This window comes from Rutidosis leptorrhynchoides, chromosome 1, assembly GCF_046630445.1.
Source record: "Rutidosis leptorrhynchoides isolate AG116_Rl617_1_P2 chromosome 1, CSIRO_AGI_Rlap_v1, whole genome shotgun sequence".
Classification (NCBI taxonomy): domain Eukaryota; kingdom Viridiplantae; phylum Streptophyta; class Magnoliopsida; order Asterales; family Asteraceae; genus Rutidosis; species Rutidosis leptorrhynchoides.
Window position 1 is genome coordinate 54,464,364 of NC_092333.1, and position 8,046 is coordinate 54,472,409.

Below are 8,046 nucleotides of genomic sequence, written 5' to 3' on the forward strand. Positions count from 1 at the left end.
ATTTTGTAGTAAAAATACATATGACGACATTGAACAAATTTAGGGTTGGCCTCGGATTCACGAACCTATATCATTTTTATATATATATTAACACATATAATCGTAATCGAACAGATCTTTATATATTATTAATAATGATATAAATTATATCCTTTGTTAGAAAAATTTATTATTAGAGTAATTTACTAATTCATTATAATATCTATTATTTATGAAAATAATAATTTTCATTAAGGTTTCTAAAATATATATTTATATATTGATATATTTATATATAATTTAATTAATATCATTTTTAATAATAAAGATATAGTGATATGTGATATTAATATTATTGTAAAAAAAATCTATTTGTAGTAATATTAGTAAGAGTGATACTAATAATAAATTTCATAATAATACTAATATTTCTTAAGGATCATACTTAGTAATATCAATAATGATGACAATATTAACTTTATTAATAATCATATCACTAAGATTAGTAATAATTAATCTTAGTAAGAATAATAAATAATAATAATAATAATTAGTAATAATAATAGTAAAAATAATAATAATAATAACAATAATAATAATAATAATAAAAATAAAATGAGTAAGTAACTACCTCAAATGGAAAGGTTAAAAATAACTGCCTTGGTCCGGGTTCGAACCCAAGACCTCTCGTTAATCCGCACCAACACTTAACCACTCCACCAATTCCGCTTTTCTGATTTAAATTGGATTGAAATTTATAAAACCCATTCCTGTCTGTTCTTCTTCTTCATAACATCATAACGATATTATCATTATAACCCGCCATAGTTTTAGACTAGTCATAAGCTCATAGTCATTATCAATTTCATAACCTCGACATCATCCTAGTGTATACGTATATTATCTTTGTTATTATTTTCATGATCATCATCGTTTATGATGATATCATCATCATTCATGTTCTCCCTCTCCTCCATCGTATTCATCCTTCATTCCCTTCATCATCAAAACAGCGAACAAAAAACAATTGTATCTACCTCAGTTCCTGGGTTCGTTCGAAAAATCAAAACAGGTGCAAGAGTTAAATGATTGAATGGTTTTCTTGAGTTGGTTCTTGGCTCATCAAAAGCCCAAATGACCCAAAGGCCCAAATATATCGTGAGATGGCGGTGTCAAAGAAAAAAAAATTCAGTCCAATATAGATAAATGAGTATTCGAGAGAAAAGAAGAAAAAATAAAAAAATAACGTGTGGTCCAACAATCAAAGAAAAATTCGGTTTCTTTTTGTTCAAGTGGGGTTATTCCCTTTTGTAATTGTCTACCATAAACCAAAAGAATATATATTATGTAGGTGGTGGCTTGGATCTAATTGATTATTTGCAGGAAACTACATCAATAGCAAAACAAAAACAAAAAAAAAAAACAAAAAAGTTTAAAAAAAATATGTTGGGTGTTGGCGGTTTTGTGGTTTCACGACGGCAACAAAGGAAACATTCGGTGTAGCAGTAATATGTATCATCAATTCGACAGGAGGTTGCAGACTGCAGCAAAAAAATGGAGTATCAGGCGAAGAAGACAGAAACGGGTATATATAGCATTAGAATAATGAGTTGCAGGTTTGGCTTTGATGGTGTTCATGATTGTTTACTTGGGTGATTTTATGTAAGAGGTAGAGAGAAATAGTTGTGGCAATCGATTATGATACAAGCGATGTACACTATGATTTGCAGCTGGGGAACAAATGGGTCTCGTCTAAGTAGAAGAGAAAAGAGAGAGGATAGAGAGAGAGAGAAGTTGGTGTTCGATCGTGGTGTTTGTGTTTGAAGGTTGTTCCAATGAGGTTCACGAAGGAGAATGGGTTTGGTGATTATAGGTTTGATAATGTGACTCGTTTTTGTTTCGTTTATAGCTGGATTTAATCAAATTTTTACATCAAAATCCATCGACAGAAGGAATCATTCGTACGTGAAAAAGAGAAATAGAGAAAATATTGAACGATAAAGTCTTATACTGAATTTTGTATTGTTTTGAAATCTGATACTGACCTCAAACAGATTTTGGATTGTTCTGTGATGGAATATTTGATGTGTACGAGCTCAAAACAAAAAAATAAATCAACTGCAGTTGATTACGATATGAAACAGAAATTTTCACTTTTCATTTATCTGTATTTTATCATAATTATATATATATATATATATATATATATATATATATATATATATATATATATATATATATTATACATATAAATCTTGTATCTTGTAAACGTATATGTATCTATATATTATCTGTTATACTTGATTTCGTGTACCTGCATCTATATCCATAGTGGTATATCTATTATATCCATATAATTATTATATATCAATAGAATTATATTTTGTATTTATATATTTATTTTATATTTATATAATTTGTATTTATATATTTATTTAATTGAATATCTGTATTTACTTATATATATCTAACTGAAATGTTCATATAGTTATATATATATATATATATATATATATATATATATATATATATATATATATTAAATATAGTAGGAAACATAATAATAATAATATTAATTATATAAACTTCAATATTAATAATATTAATGAGCTAATAATGATAATAATAATAATATCAATAATATATATATATCGAATTTTTCATATTCATATATCTATATTTCATATGATGATAATAGTTATTCAAATATTCATATTAATGTTCATAATGTAGTTGTTGTTAATATAACAATTTTTATCCAAACTTGTAATTTAATATATTACAATTTATAAATTTTATCCTGATTACCAATCATATATTATATATTATAACTTATATTAAATATTTATAATTTAATATATATAGTATCACTTATGTTCATATTTCATATATATAAATATGTGTATATATATATATATCAACTTATTTACTATGTATTTTTGTTTTACATAAATAATTCTAAGGTTTAGTTTATATTTTATTATTTTAAATTATCATATATCCTTACATTTATATATATATATATATATATATATATATATATATATATATATATATATATATATATATATATATATATATATATATATATATATATATATATTCATTTACAAACAATTGTTCGTGAATCGTTAGCAATAGTCGAAGGTCAATTGAATATATGAACACAGTTCAAAGTTTTTGAAACTTCACGTTACAGATGCATGGCCAAGCAATGTTAAATCCATGCGATCGCATGGCAGTAGGTACCTGGCCACATCTATAAATTTCAGCGTTTTCGGACGAATTTTTTACACTTTTTCAATCCATCTATCTCTCTATCTCACTCGTATAATATATATATATATATATATATATATATATATATATATATATATATATATATATATATATATATATATATATATATATATATATATATATATATATATATATATATATATATATTATATTATATATTATATATATATATATATATATATATATATATATATATATATTATATTTTAATTTTAATTTTAAATTCTAATAATAAGGGTATGTTAGCGAATGGTGTAAGGGTGTAAGTTGAAATTCTGTCCGTGTAACGCTACGCTATTTTTAATCATTGTAAGTTATGTTCAACCTTTTTAAATTAATGTCTTGTAGCTAAGTTATTATTTTGCTTATTTAATGCCGAAGTAATCATGATGTTGGACTAAATATTAAAATTGGGTAATTGGGTTTTGAACCATAATTGGGGTTTGGATAAAAGAACGACACTTGTGGAAATTAGACTATGGGCTATTAATGGGATTTATATTAACTAAATGATACCTCGTTGATTTAATATATAGACTTATAATTTGACGTATTTATATATAACCACATACGCTTGACTGGGTACGGTGGGCGGGATATCTATAAATACCAATAATTGTTCATTTTACCGGACACGGGACTGGATTAATAGTTAATGGACTAGTTAAAACAGGGGTGGATTACATTCAAGCGTAATTGGTGTAATTGTTAACAAATTATTAAAACCTTGGTCTACACGCAGTCGATAACCTGGTGTATTCATTAAACAAAGTATTAAGACCTTGTTACAATTTGAATCCCCAATTAGTTGGAATATTTGACTTGGAGAATAAGAATAATTTGACGAAGACTTCCACACTTTATGATTATGACTGATGGACAATTATGGACAAAACCGTATAGACATATCAAATAATCCAGGACAAAGGACAATTAACCCATGGGAATAAACTAAAATCAACACGTCAAACATCATGATTACGGAAGTTTAAATAAGCATAATTCCTTTATTTCATATTTAATTTTCTTTATTTCATATTTAATTGCACTTTTAATTATCGCACTTTTATTTATTTTCATTTTAATTATCGTACTTTTTAATTATCGCAATTTTATTTATCGCACTTTTATTTATCGCAATTTCATTATTATCATTTACTTTACGCTTTAAATTAAGTTATATTTATTTTTAATATTTTACATTAGGTTTTAACTGCGACTTAAGTTTTAAAATCGACAAACTGGTCATTAAATGGTAAAAACCCCCTTTTATAATAATAATACTACTTATATATATTTTTGTATTTTTACAATTATAAGTTAAAAAAATATAGCGTTAAACTTGGCGAGTTCCCTGAGGACGAACCGGACTTACTAAAAACTACACTACTGTACGATTAGGTACACTGCCTATAAGTGTTGTAGCAAGGTTTAGGTATATCCATTCTATAAATAAATAAATATCATGTGTAAAATTGTATCGTATTTAATAGTATTTTGTAGTAAAAATATAACTATTTTGTACACCACCTCGCACACATCAAGTATTTTTGGCGCCGCTGCCGGGGACACTAAAACGCCGAAAGCGCGACGCTATATATATAAAAAAAAAGATTTTTATTAAGTCTTAGATCATTTTTATAAAAATATACGTTTTAAATATTAAAAATACAAAAATATAAAAAAAACAAAATATATATATTTAAGAGTTGTTCAAAAATATATAAAATTATAAAATATTTCTATTTCTATTTTTAGTTTTTAAAAATATAAGTTTTATTTAATTTATATAAATACTTTTATATAAATATTAAAACAGGAAAAAAAAATATAAGAACGCGGCCCGATCACTGTTGAAGCCCAATATCCTGGCCCGAAAATCTACCCCATGCGACCGCATGAAATTTTAACTATCAAACCATGTGATTGCATGGCTTGATTTGACCCGCCTGGTAACCTCAGCCGACAGTAGGGTTTAGTTTAATTATTATTATTATTATTAAAACCCTAATTAGGGTTTAGTTTTTAATTAATTAGTTTAGTTTTTATTATTAATTTGTATTATTAAGCTTATTTAGTTTTATAAATATATAAAAATTAATACGTTTATAAAATAATAATATAAAAATAATATTTTTATAAAAATTGTACTTTTTACAACTTTAAGTTTATTTTTTATATTTTGAATCTTTTTATTTGTTTTAGCGTAATATTTGTATTTTTCGTTCGTAACTAGTTTTAAGATATAGTATTTGCCATAGTTATTTTTATTTCTAGATTTTTAGGTTTTGTCGTAAAATCCATTAAGTGCTTTTTCTTTAGACTAAGAATTAAGTGCTTTAGAATTTTGCGACGCCATTTTAAAATTTTAGTACCTTTTTAAGTTATTGCCATTTGGAATATAGTATTTCTTTTAAGCTTTAATATCTTTAGACGCAACTTTTAATTTTTAGTTTTTTGACTTTTAAGTTTCGACGCGCTACGTTCTTTTTATTATTTTTCGACTATTTATTTTTTGACGTTTTTCGAAGCACTCTTTTTCTTTCTTATTTCTCGCCGCTCTAGTTTTTAGGATTTAGAATTTTCTATTTCTTCTCTAAAATTTCTTTAAATTTCAACGAAAAATTATTTTGAGTGGTTAAATTGATAGACATCCAAATTTTCTGCTTCGTAGTAATAGTTGGATTTGTTAGTGGCTGAGTTGTGAGCTTCCGATTTAAAGGGTTCTGGCTCCCTGCTGCATCTATTGGCTATTTGAAACGTGGGCAAAAGCAGAAAAGTATATTATTTTGATAACTTATATATTTTTTTTATCTTTTATAACTAATAGGATATTCAGTGAATGCACCGAGCAAACCGTTCACCACCTTTTATACGTTCACCACCTGTAACTCGATCAAGACATCTAGCAAATATTTTCGCCGTTGATTTTTCTTTAGAATCGTCATCAAGTCGACCAAGTACTCCAATTCAAATTTTCGATAATCCATTTTTTTGAACCCGACATCACAATTGAGAATCTAGAGGATATTCAGGGACAATTCAGAGATCCTGAACCACTAATCTTTCCTCCGGAACCACCAATCATTCAAACAGAAATTGTCGAGGAACCAACCATTAAATCAGAATCCTCTAGTGATTCAGATTCAACAAATTCAATTATGGAAAATCTGGAACCTCTAAGTATGGAGGACCGAATGAGAGCTAAACGCACTGGCCAAGGTCACACAATTACTCAACCTGACATTAATGCGCCAGACTATGAAATCAAAGGACAAATCCTACACATGGTAACTAATCAATGCCAATTTAGTGGTGCACCGAAGGAAGATCCAAATGAACATCTTCGTACCTTTAATAGGATCTGTACACTATTTAAAATAAGAGAAGTGGAGGATGAACAGATATATCTCATGTTATTTCTCTGGACTTTAAAGGGAGAAGCCAAAGATTGGTTAGAATCGTTACCTGAAGGGGCGATTGATACATGGGACGTTTTAGTTGAAAAATTTCTTAAACAATTCTTTCCGGCATCTAAAGCCGTAAGACTTCAAGGAGAAATTGTTACGTTCACACAAAAGCCAAATGAAACTTTATATGAAGCATGGACAAGATTTGGAAAGTTATTGAGAGGATGTCCGCAACATGGTTTAGACACCTGTCAAATAGTACAAATATTCTACCAAGGATGCGACATCATTAAAAGAAAATACATAGATATAGCAGCTGGTGGTTCCATTATGAAGAAAACAGCAACTGACGCTTACAAAATTATTGATAACACTGCTTCCCACTCACATGAGTGGCATCAAGAAAAATATATCGTTAGATCATCTAAAGCAGCTAGAGCCGATTCTAGCAATGACTTTGATTCCATTTCTGCAAAGATAGATGCTATCGAGAGATGAATGGAAAAGATGACTAAAGATATCCACTCAATACGAATTAGTTGTGAGCAGTATGGAGGACCACATTTGACAAAAGATTGTCTCAGTATTGAACTAACAATGGAACAAAGAGAGAATGTTTCATACATAAACCAAAGGCCTGGAAATAATTATCAGAATAATTATCAACCGCCAAGACCAATCTACAATCAAAATCAGAACTATAACCGAAATGTTCCATACAACAACCAACAAGGTCCTAGTAATCAGCAAGTATCCAATAATACTTACAATCAGCAAAGACCTAATTTTCAAAACAAACCACCACAAACCGATGATAAAAAGCCAAATTTAGAAGATATGATGTCGAAGCTAGCTGAATCTCAAACGCAGTTTTTCACATCTCAGAAACAAACCAATGAACAAAATGCTCAAGCATTTAGAAATCAACAAGCTTCTATTCAAAATTTGGAACAAGAAGTGAGCAACCTAGCAAGGTTAATAGTTGAAAGAAAACCGGGAAGTTTACCTAGTGATACAAATGCTAACCCCCGGAATGAAACAGCTAAAGCCATTACCACAAGAAGTGGTATTACACTTAAACCACCTGAAATACCTGTAATTTCTGATGATTCTATTCCTACTACACAAGAACCACAGCCTGAGTAAGATAAGAAACAGAACCGGTAGTTGATAAGGTTAATGAAGATAACACAGTTAAGGCTAAACCTTATGTTAAACCATACCAACCACCACTTCCTTACCCGAGTAAAATGAGAAAAGAAAGACTTGAAGCCGAGCAATCCAAATTCTTGGATATGTTTAAACAGATAAATGTTAATCTTCCTTTCATTGATGTAATATCAGGAATGCCTAGATA

At 27.9% G+C, this 8,046-nt stretch overlaps 1 non-coding gene across 1 annotated transcript; it reads right to left on the reverse strand.

Moving 5' to 3' along the window:
- Positions 1-6,824: 6,824 nt before the first annotated feature.
- Positions 6,825-6,931, reverse strand: LOC139886966 (small nucleolar RNA R71). Its single transcript, XR_011772822.1, has one exon. It is a non-coding gene; the product is annotated as a small nucleolar RNA R71 (small nucleolar RNA).
- Between the last annotated feature and the right edge of the window lie 1,115 nt (positions 6,932-8,046).